General features: G+C 51.1%; 1 long non-coding RNA gene across 2 annotated transcripts; it reads left to right on the forward strand.

Moving 5' to 3' along the window:
- Positions 1 to 195: 195 nt before the first annotated feature.
- Positions 196 to 4850, forward strand: LOC144717339 (uncharacterized). 2 transcript variants are annotated; one of them, XR_013585074.1, is made up of 4 exons: positions 196 to 1024; positions 2500 to 2558; positions 3106 to 3424; positions 4459 to 4850. It is a non-coding gene; the product is annotated as an uncharacterized LOC144717339 (long non-coding RNA). The 2 variants fall into 2 exon arrangements; XR_013585073.1 differs by having other exon boundaries at positions 196 to 2558.
- The last annotated feature ends 10596 nt before the right edge of the window (positions 4851 to 15446 follow it).

A 15446-nucleotide genomic window follows, 5' to 3' on the forward strand; every position in this document is an offset into this window, starting at 1 on the left:
TGCTATCTTCTCCCCAAAATGTAGACTCGTATGACTAATACTCTTAGGTTTTTTCGCATCAGGTGGGACGGTCCCATCTGATGACGGAGACTTGTGTTGCCTCCGAAACGTCGTGATTTATTATTTTATTTCTATTATTACTTTTATTAATTTGAATTTTATTATTATTTACCTACGTGACTTTACCGAAAAAAACCTAAGAGTATGAATCCTTGCAGTCACGAAAGCTTCAAATCTAGAATCGTATGACTAATCTGGCATGCATGGTGGTTGCCCATGTAAGCACTATCCAGGCTGAAAGCAGCTGGGCTTCTGAGATCTGGGGCATATCGAGTGATATTATCTAAGCAATTAGTTCTTAATGAGCTCTTATGTAATTTTCAAGGCACAAATGGAGCGGACAAAATATCTTAATTTAGAGGGTCAAAGACTCTTTCAGAATGAACGGATTAACAGGCTGTAAATAATAAAAATTATTCGCAAAATTTATATATAATATATGCATATTTAACTTCTTTCGCACCGTACATAGCCAACCGTGCTAATCAGAGGTGCGGGGGGAAGAACAAAAACATAAAAACACAAAAAATATATACATTTACAAATATATTTAACCAGTGAATTAAATTCCCATGTTTTATATGTGTAAGTACAATATGTACATTTCACATATGCATAGTAATTGGACATAGTCTATGACATAGTGCAAACTCTACTCTGTATTGTTTATAAAACCACTCGATAACATTATCATACCGTTCTGATTCTGTTTTTTTACACAAGATTTGACTTTCAGTTACATTTCTATTTTAGTTCTGACAACATCATAGTGCTCTCATATCAGTTCTCGTTAACGAAATGCATAGATTTTAGTTCTAATCCTCGTAAAAATAAGAACACTTTACTTAACCATTATTTTAGTTAACTTAACTTCCTGCTTGTCGAACTCAACTAGGTTCAGTGGCGCCTTCAGACACTGTCTCTCCGCTGCAGCTATGCACACAGGAAGGCGACTGTGTATATGGTACGAGCGAATCCTACTTTAATCATATAATGATGCAAAACATCTTCGAATAAATACATTGTAGTATAATTAACAAACGTATTCAACGCATTCTTAAATAACACTGCCTTAAAAAGAATTATATATAAATCAGCGACGTTTCGGACAATGGCCCTTCTTCACAGCACATAAAATAAGGGCTATATCACACACTGTAACTTATTGAAAGTGTTTTTTAAGGAAGTATTATTGACGAACGCGTTGAGTTTTTTTGTTTGTTAATTGTGCTTGTGCATCAATGCAGCAGTGTCACCAAATGTGGTGTTTTATTAGTGGTATGATGCAGGGCTTCACAACTGGCGTGCCTCAGTATATTCGGAATTCTTAGGGGAAAGAACCACAATAAGCCCCCCACCCCCGCCTTCCCCTCTCCATTGGTCGCGGCTGAGTGTGGCAGTGAACCGTCAGCCCCCGGCCCTCTCGAATCCCTCGTTCGCGTGTGTGCAGTTGGGAAAAACACACGCACTGTGACACACGCAGAGGCATGTGAACACGGAGACACACAGATACATGGTGACACACATAGACGCACACACACATACGTATAGACATGGAGACACACAGAGAGACACACGGAGACGTGGGGACACACAGAGGCACGGAGACATACAGAGACGCACATGGAAACACAGACACATACACGAATTCATAATCAACGTTTTTGGCTTTAGATCGCGTTATTTATAAATGTGTCGTAACCCTCCACCACCCGACACGGCCAATCAGTAAAAAAGTGTCACGTTGACAAAAGACAAATAGTTCACTGCTTTAGCCCACCGGTGTGTTGAAGCGTGAAACCACAACATTTACAATTTGAGTACGACGTTTCGCTGGTAATTGCATCCAGCATCATCGGTGATGGTCGCGAAAGCCTACGTTTGAAACTGACATACACGAATACACTCACCCAGTTGAGCAAATTCTTGTCACGGATTTTGAGTGCCACTTGATTATCTTATTCTCGATAAGACCAGAATATGCAAGGGATTGTGAATTATCTGTCAGCTAAAATGCATTTCCACCCACCCACTCCGGTCCACAGTCACATTTTTGGTTTGTGTGCCGTGAAGATTAAAGCAAGCTCGAAAGTGTGCCGTAAAGTTGAAAAGTTTGAGAAGCATTGGTTAATAATTTGAAATACATTGCAATTCAGCCATCCAATCAACATATATCGCTATCGAGCAATCACATTTTCGCCGAATTTTGGTGAATCATTGCCCAAAGTACTAATGTTGGTTCTATAATCATAAGCATTTTAATGAATCAGTAATATACATGATAACGGACTGATTCTTGAGCGCTGGTGGTTACATTTCAACCATCATTGCGCCACTTTCCCGAGAAGTCAATAGATATAGCATGCATTCCACTTTCATCAGCTTCATAGAACATCACTCTCAGTTGACGGTACTGAGTGGAGGTCTCTTTTTTCTCAGAAAGAAAATACAGTACGGTCCAGCAAACAGAAGATATACATCTCACAAATATTCTTGAGGTAAATAAAACACATTTTTGAATGATGAAAGTGGGTCCGCAGTTGACGTGATGCCCTCAACGTTACAAACACGCATTGCTTTAAAGTCTCCAAAAATGCTTTCAGTGGTGTGTATTGAGTCACACAGTCAGGGGCCATGTGAGATGCCGATTCGTATTCAGAAGCCACCAGTCGATCATATTTAAGACCCTCCCATGGACTTGCCCCTGCTTACCTATCCCCTCTCTTCTCACTTTACTCACCTGCACACTCAACTAAAACACGTCGCACTTTTTGTGGGTTTCCTTCCTTCTGTATCTGTCTCCAAATGCCTCTATCTCCATGTGCAACTATGAGGCTCTTCTCCAAGTCCGCATATCTATCCACGAATACACAATACAATTTGTGTTTAAAGAGCATATAAATGCAACCATACCTCAAGACACTGTACAGAAAAGGTGGGAATATTTCCATACAATGTATAAGGCAAAGTTTCCCTACGTTGCATAACATCAGGGTCAATCATAATGTGAATTTAATAACATTAGCTTCTCTATCATTTAAACAGGGTCCACGCCAGCTCATCAAGCACAGGATGTGCTCCAGTGAGGCAGAAGTATGGCCTCAGATGGATACGATGTTGCCGGAAGTGTACAACTTAATCTGCGCAAACACCTTTTTCGTATTGCATGAGCTGTTACGAATCCAGATGATTTCGCTGCCAGTGTTTTGGGAGGCCTATGAGAAGGTCGACAACCCATCGTGCTCAGTCTTCATTATCGCCCACTTCATTAATGATGGCGAAGAGAAGTGCCAGGGGCTCCTGAACATGATCCACGCTGGGCAGGACATGCAAACACAGCTGCTGAGCACGCTCAACTATGCCGGTACGTAACCTGCAATGCGTGACCAGATGTAACGCACAATATCACCAAAGGTATTCCTTATCTGTTCAAAATAACTGTTCGAAGTAATCAGTCTTTCCCCACATGGCGGGGGTGTTGTGATCACCAACATTTATTTTGTCTATGTTGAGGTTGCTGAATGAGCCAGTGGACGGCTTTAGGAGTAGCCTGGCGAATATCTGAAATGCTGCTATACAGCACGGTTGGCTACGTACTGTGCGAAATAAGTTCAACATACATACGGATAATGATCTAAGCGATACAGTGGTGAACAATGTGGTGCATAGTTTGAGATTGGTGACCTCAGTTGTACTCTGGCCTATTCTTAATGTTCCATCGAAACATTACGTGATTACTGATTACAAACAACAACACATCTCACTGCTCAAATGCCTCAAATCAATATTGGGGCAATGCTAACCCCTGTTGGAGTCCTGAGACACTCATAAATGCCACAGTAGGCCAAAAAGGTAGCTAATAGACATTCTTCGGTATAGCATTTTTCTGGAATACATAAGCATTTTGAAATCACATTCTAAGAGTCAGCGAATGAGAGCAACCCTCATATATAAGTTAACTTTGTTACTTGCATACTATACTCTCAGATCAGCCCAGTACTTTAGATGTGTACCTAACATATAACCAAATTCCATGCACGGTTGATGTCATTGCGCCAATTGGCAGGTTTGATCACTGCCATCACTGTAAGGCATCCTTACAGCTTAAAGATAACATAAACATAGCATTAGAATGCCGATTTCGACGGTCTGTATGATTTATTATAATTTAACGTGCTTCGAAAACTGGCTTTCAACAAATGATGCCTTGATAATCATCTCATCTTCTACATATATTATCCTGATTTTTGTCAACCTTTTTAATTTTCGTTTAGTTTTATCCCAAATTTTAGCACTTTTGAAACAGTACTCTCCAGCAGTTTTCAAGTGTATTGCAGTAAAATGTCCATATTTGTTATCTGTAATATGTCCACAAGTAATTTCATGGCTTCTTTGCAGACAAGTGCTCTCCGACGCTGAATCCTGACTCGGCACATCCAGATATTATTGTTTCAGGCGATCTCAAGACAGCGACATGGACCAGAGACCCACAACCTTATTGCGACCATCCAGACCGATTTGATTACTGGATACAAGTAATGTCTCGTGAGAACTTTTCTTCTGGATGCCACTGCTGGGTGGTGAATGTGGCGGAGGTGGAGAGCCATCGAGTTGGTGTCGTGTATGGATCAATGCAACGAAGGGGGAGAGCCAATGCGTGTCTGGTGGGATTCAACAGCTTGTCCTGGTGCATACGGAAATTGAATAATAATTTAGCTGTCTGGCACGACAAGCAAAAAACAGAGTTGGACGTGAATAAACACCCTTGCAGAATTGGCATTTGCCTTAACTATGATGCGGGGATCCTGTCATTTTACAATGCTGACAACAAGATGCTTTTGCACACATATTATGCTCGATTCACCGAACCTCTCCATGCAGTCTTGCACATGTGGAATGGCTCTCTCACCTTAGAACCTGCTGATGACAATTTGTTTTAAATTATCCACAACTAAAACTCAATACATCTGTCCATAACATATTCAGAGATCTCTCTACTATGAAGTGCAATTGCCTAAAACGTCACCTTTTATATATGTTCCCTTTCATCGATGAATGTAATCAAACATTTGAACTAGATGGAACCATTCTCTTGGAATCAATAATCTTATCAAAATGTCACCACATTCCAGTCACATTTCAGATGCACGAGGAGTACCGCAAAATAAATGTTTTTACTGGTAGGAACCACCTGGTTCCACCAGCCCACAGGGGATTATTGTATCCGTCCGTCGTGCATCCAAAAATGGGAGGGGTGGGGCTGAGTAGAGAGGGGAGGGTGGGGAGGGGCTGGGGGGGGAGGGTGGGGAGGGGCTGGGTGGGGAGCAGAGGGTGGGGAAGGGGTGGGTAGGGAGGGTGGGGCTGGGTGGGGGGTGGGAGGGGTGGAGCTGGGTGGGGAGGGGCTGGTCAGCCCGTGATGCCCTTAAAAACTCAACGTTTAACCTACTCACGCCGGCTTGTGCCCGCCCTCACAGTCGGCCATATTTGCGGAATACACCACGCCGCCGTTGACCCTGGCCATTGACCGAGCAACCCAACGTTCCTACCAGCTCCCTCCGCAGGAATGTGTTTTCTCTATACAAGTTTGATAGAAATTACACAACATTGTAGATTATTATATTTGTAGGGGTGTTACGTGGGGGGAAAACGGGCAGTTACACTGGGGTGTCTACATCCACGTCCGCAAACGGTTACCGCCCTGGGGGGCTGTGTGGGGGGGATGCTGTGATCCCACACAGCCCCGCCCCTCGGTGGAAAGTTGGTATATAAGGCGGAGAGCCAGGGAGCTCGAGGCAGTCGTTGGGTACAGGTCAAGATGAAGATCCAGTGAAGACTGAAGGCCAGCTAGCTCGACCTGGAACTCCCCTGACTCGCTGTCCTTGTGAGGGCCGAGCAGGGCAAGCCAGTGGTGCGACTTCAGAGCAGCGAGATCCGATGTCCTTGTAAGAGCCGGACTCGTGTGGCTGAGGGTCGGAACCTGCGCCGAAGCTGGGCCAGGTTAGCTAGCCTCCTAGGAGGAAGGTCTGGAATAGCGGGGAAGTAGGCAGTTAATGTGGGCATTAACTGGGGAGCACTTCTCCTGATAAAGACCGGGTGAAGAGGCCATTACCTTTCGATTTAAATCTTTCGTGACTGCAGGGATTCATCTTCTTGGTTCTTTCGGTAAAGTCACGTAGAATGGAAATAATAAAATAATAAAAATAAAACATAAAATAATTCTCACGACGTTTCGGCCAGTTCTTCACCTGATGACGGCTGCTTGCGTTGTGGCCGAAACGTCGTGAGAATTATTTTATCAATTTTTATTATTTTATTATTTCCATTCTACGTGACTTTACCGAAATAACCAAGAAGAGGCCATTACCTCTTCGAGTGTTAGGGTCGTTACCATGTTGTTACTGTATTAATTTGTAATAAATACGTTTTGCCTCCATCAACTTCTCCTGCGTCACATAAGCCCATTACATATTGACCAAATTCAGAAATATCTTGACGCGTTTAATCACTTCTGATTACATGGAGTGGGTCTAATTTTGACACTTGATGTGAGCTGTGACTACCTGAGCCCGTCTGACCCTGCAAACCACTTCAGCACTGCCATCTTACCCACAACCCAATGCGACCTGACGCACAGGCATTAAGATCCACAGCCCGACATGGACCCACATATTTTCTTCAATATCCCTAGTTGTTTGGATGCTGTGTGATATTAGCAACGTCAAAACACTGACTTCAATATGATGAACGTTCATGACTCTGAAAATAGTACTACACAGTGGCTGTTATATAACAGTGTAAAAAGTTGTTTCATACTATATTAGAACGTTTTACTGGCTGGCTGGCCGGCCATATACGTCGCCCAGCATGCATTCTGACTGGGTGGAAGCCCATGTGCCACCCCTTGCGCAGAGAGGAGGGGAAGCCTGGGGGTGGGGGGCGTTGTGGGTGCACGGGCAGGAACGGGTGCACGAGAGGGGTGCGGGTTAGGTGGTTATTGGGGGGGATATGCAGGTGTTGGGACAAGCACGAGAGGGGCATACTCAAGGGTGCGGGAGGACCGTCGTTGAACGACGGATACTTTTACTATACAGTAAGTCTTTGTTTAACGCAGTAGATGCGTTCGTAAAAAGTGGCACATTAAGTGAAAAACGCGTTAAGTGAAAAAATTTCCCCATAAATATAATGAGAAAGTTTGGTAAGATAGGATGTACTACGCACACACAGTAATATGAACAAATAAGTGAGGGTACGCTCCCGCATTACTGCTTTAATCCGCGTACTGTATCGAATAGCTCAGCCACACAGCTCAAGAAAGTAGTTCGTCGTCGACTGCTCAGAAACCGCGCTCTAACGGACGCATGCCGCGTTATAACGAGCGTTTGTCAACGCTTTGTGCGAAAAGCGTTTTCTCATGGAAGAACTGCGCTATAGCAAAAACGCGTTGAATGAACACACGATAAGCAATGACTTACCATACTGTATTACAGTACATTGAAACAAATTGTGGCTGACTGGCTGGAAGAAGGGGGAGTGGTCACAGACTCGATATACATAGTCCTCGACTTACGAGCCGCACTTCCGAACCAGCTTTCTTCCATGCGATGTTTTTTAAGTTCACAAGTGCGAGCTCACACTTGTGAACTATTTTGTTTAGCAGAGCGATCCTCCGCGAGATGTAATGAGTCACAGCATCCCGCTGGGAGTGTGTGAAAGTGAATGTGTGTAAAAGCGAGTGTGTGTGTACGTGTGCATGTGCACGTGACCCCCCCCCCCCCCCCGTGTGTGTGGGGTGTGTTAGTGCATTGGGTTGCACGCTGTGCTACTAACCCGGTGACCCGAGTTCTATTCCCACTCACGACAAATACCAGTGACGATAATCTGAATGGGTCTTGGGTCTCACCTAGATCAACCCAGCCTGAAATGAGTACCTGGTGCAGTGTGTAAACATCGCCACTGACGAATAAAAGGCGGCCGGGCGTGGTGCTACCCACCCACCCCCTCGTGTGCCGGGCCGGCCTTCATAGGCGCTGCTTGCGAACAGCACTTAGGGGCCGTCCATAAATGACGTCACGCGACTTTGGACGATTTTTTGACCCCCCCCCGTCACAAAAAGTCAAACCCCCCCCTCAAATATGACGTCACAAAGCTCTGCCCCCCCAACCATATTTCCATTTTGAAAATAAAACATGCTTCAAATCGCTTTCAACTATTGTCATTGTAGTGCGTATTTAATATCGTGCTGCACTCTGATGTTGTAGTAGAAAACATTTATTAAAAAGATTATTAAGTAGAATGTGTTGTCTATATTTATTTAAAGTTGCGCATTTTGATGTGACGTCACATTTCTCAAACACCCATCTCCACCCCTCGTCACACATCGTCACAAATCTCTGACCCCCCCCCCCCCGCCTAGGTGCGTGACGTCATTTATGGACGACCCCTTACCCCAACAATCTGTTTAGGCTATACCGGGGATCGTTGTTGTTGTGTGTGTGGGCGCGCGCACGTGCCTCTGTGTGTCTTTGCAATTTTGGGTACTCATTCCACCCCTTCCAACAAGCCAACCAGCATCAGGACTCAAGGTAATGAAAATGTATATTACTTTGTTATTTTTTACTTAACAGTATTTATTACAGTATTACATGAAAATGTATATTCCTTATACATTTAACAATGCTTTTATAACAGGGACTATATGTGCATTTAAATGCATAATAAAGGTTATTTTGGGGTAGACTGCGTACATAAACATGTGTCGTTAAACCCGCCGCCACCCGACACAGCCAATTAGTAAGGGTTGTCACGTAAACAAAAGGTGCCATTTAGTTACTTCAGCACACCGGTATGTTGGAGAGTAAAACCACTGCATTTACATTTCGAGTACGACCTTTTGCTGGTGATTTCAACTAGCTTCATCAGGCGATTTGCCAGAATTGTGAAAAAGTCTTCTTCTTTCGGTCTTAAAGGTGATGCCATTACTGTCAGCTTATCAGGTGCGAAGTGGGTTGTGATGCCGCCGCCACGAAGCCGTTCGGCAGGCGCCCAAACCCCCGACTTCGCCACCACCAAGCAACGGAGCCAACCCCGCGTCCCCCTCACCTCACCTCACACGAACACACCCGCACGCATTCCCCCCCCCCCATAGAGCTCCGAGGGGAGGTCACCTGGCCGACCGGTTTTTATCCGAGAAACCCTTATCGGGGTTAACTCTCACGGTTTCCGGCGATCAGGGAATTGGACGACCTCCCCCGTGCTACGTTGCGCCGCGGCGCTGCGACCAGCCGTAATATGGTGTGGTCGCGGCATGGGGCATTCGGCCACCGCGGGTGAGGTGCATTTTCCCCCCACACACACCCCCACGGGTCGACGGGGCAAGCAGGGGAGGGACGGGACAGCACGAATAGCGGGACCGCAGGAGCTGTTGCGCATAGTCATGGAGGGTTGGGATAATTACGCTTGAGCGCGCAGGCACCATTGTTAGGGGAGTTTAAGGATAAGGCTATTAGTATAAATAATTGGGAGAGGGGAGGCGCGCGAGGAGCCATGCACAGCTTCCCACGACGGGCCTTTGTGATGGACACCGCCGCATGAACCTCGATGATGGGGGCCTGCGTGAAAAAAGGATTGATTGGAATTTGCGCCGTGCAGGTCGCTCATTGATTAGCGGAACAAAGGCACCGCGGAGCTGCCTGGCCCGGGCGAGGGGGGCGCGTGCCATTGTTTGGAGTTCACGCCGCGCGGACAAAGGATTAATTAGCATAGCGAAGGCGCACGGTGCGTGGGAAGGGGGTAGGGGTCCGGGAATCAGGATAAATGGGAAGCGCAAAGGGGAAATCGGACGGTTCTCTCCAGGCCAGCGGACCCGCAGCAGCTCCAGCCAGCGACCCGGACGTCCGTGCGACGCGTCGAGGTGCGCTGTTAGCACCGGGAGCAGCGAACCACCGCGGGCACCAAACAGTGAGTGGGGAGGTGAAGTAGGGTAGCGTAAGCCGATAAATAGGGAATAGGTACAGGTTTGGGTGGAATAGGCCAGCCTCGTCGACTCACTGATTCAACATCAATTCGCAGGTAGCATATAATAAATCATTAATAGCGAAGCGTGGTCTCGCGTGATCTTGTTGAGCAGTGTGTCGCGTGGGGAGCTGCGTGTGTGTACGTGCGACCACCCCGTGTGCGATACAGGTGCGCGATCATAACGCGAGTGGAGTTGGAATGCGCGGAGCGGCGTGTGTGTGTGGGCGTGCGTACGTTCGCTCCGTGTGGGTTGCAGGCGCGCGATTAGGACAGGGAGGTATCGTAGTAGGGAGGGGCAGAATACTACTCGGTAATTAGCCATGCCGGCTACGCGGACCCGCGGGGGAGGGGAATCCTCGGGCGATGGTTCCCACGCCACGGGTGAGGAACCTAGCAGCGGGGGGGCGATTGATGATGCTAGCCCGGCCGTTAGCATTATCGAGGGAGGGATCTCGGGGGCTAGCGACCCCCACATATTGGTGTCAGAAACGGGACGATCCCCCGCACCCCCAAGGGAAAGAGGCCCCCCAACCCAGATTAAAATCAAATGCACATTTACGGGCAAAGGAATTCCAACATGGAAATCGTTTGCCCGCAGCGTCAGGGGGGCGAAAAAGGTTAATGGGTGGTCAGATGAGGAGGCGTTGCAGCAGTTAGAGCTACATTTAGATGGGCGGGCAGCTGACTTTGTGGAAGCTTTGCCCGCAAGCGCACAAAATCAGTGGGAAAAATTAATGTGCGAACTCGAACGACGCTTCGGCGCCTATGACGAGGAGGATGCGCAGACGGCCTTAGAGGCACGCCGCCGCCAACCCGGCGAAGATCTACGAGATTACGCCGAGGATGTGCGCATGTTGACCCAGCTCGCGTACCCAGAGTACGAGGCAAAAATAATTGAGGGCCTCGCCGCCGGTAAAATCCAGCGATATTTGGCACGCACCCCGTGGTGGCAGCCAAATGTAGACGGTGCACGCCTCTCCTTTAACACCCTCGTCGAGCGCGCGCGAAAATGCGAGAAACTCTCGGGTGAGCGCGCGCAGCCTCGAGGGAGGGGACGAGAGTGCGCCGTAGCGAGCCTACTCTCCGACGAGGAGGAAGAGCTCGCCATTGCAGTAAGGGGACGGGCAAGGGAGCCCCAGAGACCCAGCGAAACAACTCCGGGGTGGGTAGCTGGGTTACAGACCGGCATGGGAGATATTGGTAGCCAGGTACACCAAGTACGCGAGGAAGCAAATAAAAATGTGAAGACCCTCCAGTCTGAGATGGGTGAACTACGCTCGACAGTAGGGGGACTAGCCGGGAGGGTGTCCCAATTAGAGTCCGATGTGGGGCAACTGCGTACTGGGGGAGGGAGAGGGAGCGGACAGGGGACCCGCTACGGAACCGCCCCCCCTCCCCGGGCATGTTATATGTGCGACCGCCGAGGGCATCTAGTGAGAGACTGTCCTGAAATCACCCGAGCCTCGGCAGGCGCGGGGGTTAAACTCCAACGCCTCCTAGTGAGCGGACCAACTAGGGGTGCAATCGACGCGGTCCCGATACAAATAGACGGTAATGAGAATAATGGCGAGCGAGTGATCTCCACACAGGTTCCAGCAACAACGCCCACGGAAACGGTGACTCCTGGCGACTGGCTACGGGAGCTGGTGGCGGGGATCACGGGGGCCACGTCGCTGGTGGAAGGGGAGGTTAACGGAGTGCGTACCCGAATCCTGCTAGACACGGGGGCGGTGGCCTCGCTCGTGAGCGCAGCGCACTGCAGCGCGATCGGGGTCGACGTGCGTCACCTGCAGGCACCGGACCGCGCGCTGCACACGGCGAGCGGAGCCGGAATGGGGCTGCTGGGGAGAGCCACCCTAGAGGTCCGCATAGGCAGTCAGGTGTGCACCCAGGAGTTCTACGTGTCGAGTGCGTTGTGTCACGAGTGCATCGCAGGTACCGACCTCTTAGAACGGCTGGGACTCAACGTGCAACCCCGCCAGCGATGCGCCACCATGGAGAGCAACGGCGAGCGGATACCGTTCTTGGGACGAGAACCGATGCGCCCCCGCTTCGCACCTGTGGCCGCTATCCTGGCGACGGCAGTCACCATCGGCCCGCTCACCGAGATGCTGGTGCCGGTGGCAACATTCCCCACCGACCCCGCGCTCCGACCATCAGGAGAGGTAATGCTAACTCCTCACCCGGAGTTGGCAAAACGGTATGGGATAGTGGGATCCGCCACGTTGGTAAACGCAGATGGGGACCGATTGTTTATGCGGATGTTTAACCCCCACAATACCCCAGCGATACTGCGACGGCGCACCCCGATAGCCACCGTACACCCCCTGCACGCACGCCACTCTAACGACTCGGTATTCGCACTCTGGGCGGAGGACCCCGGGCGTCCTGAGGGTGACCAGGACCTGGCCTGGCGAGTCGGCCCGACTCCCCGAGCCGAGGTCGTTCCCCTGCTCGACGCGTTACATGTACCATGGGCGGATTTACCTAAGGGAGAGGCCGATCGGCTGCGCGAGTTACTGCGGGAGTATGCCGACGTATTCAGTGAACACGACTCGGACGTGGGTCGGACCGATCTTGTTAAGCACCAAATTGACACCGGTGCAGCCCGACCCATCAAACTCCCTGCATACCGAGTGGGCGCACCCGAACGCACCCAGATCAAAGAGGCGGTTGGGGACATGCTTCGCGATAACATAATTCAGCCCTCGGCGAGCCCCTGGTCAGCCCCAGTGGTACTAGTAACGAAAAAGGATGGGTCAACCCGGTTCTGCGTCGATTACCGTAAACTGAACGCAGTCACGCTCGGCGACGCCTTCCCCATACCCCGCATCGACGACACTTTTGACAGCCTCGCCGGAGCGCGATATTTTTCCACCCTCGATCTCGCGTCCGGGTACTGGCAGGTGGAGATGGCGGAGGAGGATCGGCCGAAAACCGCATTCACCACCCCGATGGGACTATTCGAGTTTCGAGTACTCCCGTTCGGACTCACCAATGCACCCGCGACGTTCCAGCGGCTGATGGAGTTGGTGATGCGGGGTTTGCAATGGGAACAGTGCCTGATTTACTTGGACGATGTGATCGTGTTCAGTAGATCTTTGTCTGAGCATTGGTCCAGGCTACGAGAGGTGTTCCAGCGACTGCGAGCGGCTCATCTCAAGCTCAAGCCACGTAAGTGTTACATCGCACAACGCGAGGTGGGGTACCTCGGGCATCGCGTCAGCGAGGCAGGCGTGCGTACCGATCCGGAGAAGGTACGCGCCGTAGTGGAGTGGCCACGGCCAAGGAATCTGACGGAGATCAGATCATTTTTGGGGCTCGCCACCTATTATCGTCGATTTGTAAAGGGATTCAGCGAGATTGCACGCCCCCTCACCCAACTCACCTCCCCTAAGCACCCCTACCAGTGGACGGGGGCCTGCCAGACGGCCTTCACCACTCTCAAAGACCACCTCACCCACGCCCCCACCCTCGCTTTCCCCGATTTTACCACCGATTTTATTTTGGACACCGACGCCTGCAGCAGCGGGCTGGGTGCGGTGTTGTCACAGGTACAGGATGGGACAGAACGTGTCATCGCGTACGCCAGCCGGACCTTGAGTGGGGCCGAGCTGAACTATTGCGTGACCCGCCAAGAGTTGTACGCCGTGATTTTCGCATGCAAACAGTTCCGGCCGTATTTGTACGGCAGGAGATGTCGCGTACGCACCGACCATTATGCTTTGCAGTTCCTTCTTACATTCAAGGAGCCGCGGGGGCAGATGGCCCGGTGGTTGGCGCAGTTGCAGGAGTACAACCTGCAAATCGAGTATCGGGCTGGCCGGACGCATGCAAACGCGGACGCCTTGTCGAGGCGACCCACGGTGTACGCCGAGACAAGGGCGGAGGAGGCCTGCCCGTGTTTCACGGGGGGACGCTGCCGGCAGGCAACGGACCCCCGAGCGGCCGCGGCCACTGACCCCCCCCCCAGCGAGAGAGAGTGCAGTGTGCGCCACAGAGACCCTCACAGGTGGCACCGAGGATCCCGTCGACCGCCCGGCAAGCGCGGGACCCGCGGCTCGGGACCCGATCGGACGGATCCAGGAGGACGTCGGCTGCGCCTTCCCGGGCCTGAACGACGAGCAGCTGAGACAGACCCAGCAGCGAGATCCCGATCTGGCGGCAGTGGAGGCGGCCCTGCGGGAGGAAAAGAGCGCCCTACCTGGACCCTGGAGCGGTTTGTATGCCCGGTTGTGTGTGCAGAACGGAGTGGTACGGGAGTTAACCGAGGCCGGCCAGCCGGGGTGCATCTGTGTTCCTGCCCAGGTGCGACCCCAGCTGCTACGGCTGGTGCATGACCACCCACTCGGGGGCCACGATGGGGAACGACGCACGCGAGAGACCCTGCGTCGCCAGTATCTCTGGCCCAAATTGGCACAAGACGTGGCGGCCTGGGTACAGGGCTGCCGTGCCTGTCAGCAGTGCGGGCCGAAACCGGCACGATACCAGGTACCCCTAAGGCCGTTCCGCGTCAGCCGCACGAATCAGCTGGTCGGGATCGATCTACAGGGGCCATTCCCACGATCCCATCGAGGCAACCGGTATATTCTAGTCGCAGTAGAGTATTTCACCCGCTACCCCGTGGCAGTGGCCATCCCTGATAAAACGGCCTTGGTGGTGGCCCGGGCATTCGTGGAACATTACGTACTCAAGCACGGGATCCCAGAACGAGTCCTCACCGACCAGGGTAGCGAGTTCGAGGCCGAGCTGTTCCAGGCACTGTGCCGAGAATTCGGAATCCAGAAGGACCGAACCACAGCGTACCACCCCCAGGCGAATGGTATGGTAGAACGCATGAATCAGACCCTAGCGGGGAAACTCAAACGTATGGCGGCTGCAAATCAACGGGATTGGGACGAACACCTCCCCTACGCACTTTTCGCCTACGCCACCACCGTACACACGTCGACGGGGCAAACCCCGTTTTTAATGATGTTCGGCCGTGAGTCTCGTTTACCCGCAGATCTGCTATTCGGCGTCCCTTCCCCCCAGCCGGAGGAGGGAAGCCGCCCCGTGGAACACCTGTTGGAGACCCTGCGAGAAGCCCGAGGCCGAGCATACCCGCAAGGGGAAGCCGCGCATCGGCGGCAGGAACAGGGCACCCAACCCCGCATGGAACCCCCCTTATTCCTGACAGGTGCTAAGGTGTGGCTACACACCCCTCGCGTCGGGGCCGGGCAGGTGGGGAAACTGACGACCTACTGGCGGGGACCCTGGACCGTGGTGCGGCAGATATCCCCCTGGACGGTACTAATCTATGGCGGGGAGAGGGATCGAGAGACGGTGGTCAACGTCCGCCGCTTAAAACCGTGGAAAGCGGCCCCGGCGAG

This window comes from Lampetra planeri, chromosome 3 (genome assembly GCF_965212315.1).
Source record: "Lampetra planeri chromosome 3, kcLamPlan1.2.h2, whole genome shotgun sequence".
Classification (NCBI taxonomy): domain Eukaryota; kingdom Metazoa; phylum Chordata; class Hyperoartia; order Petromyzontiformes; family Petromyzontidae; genus Lampetra; species Lampetra planeri.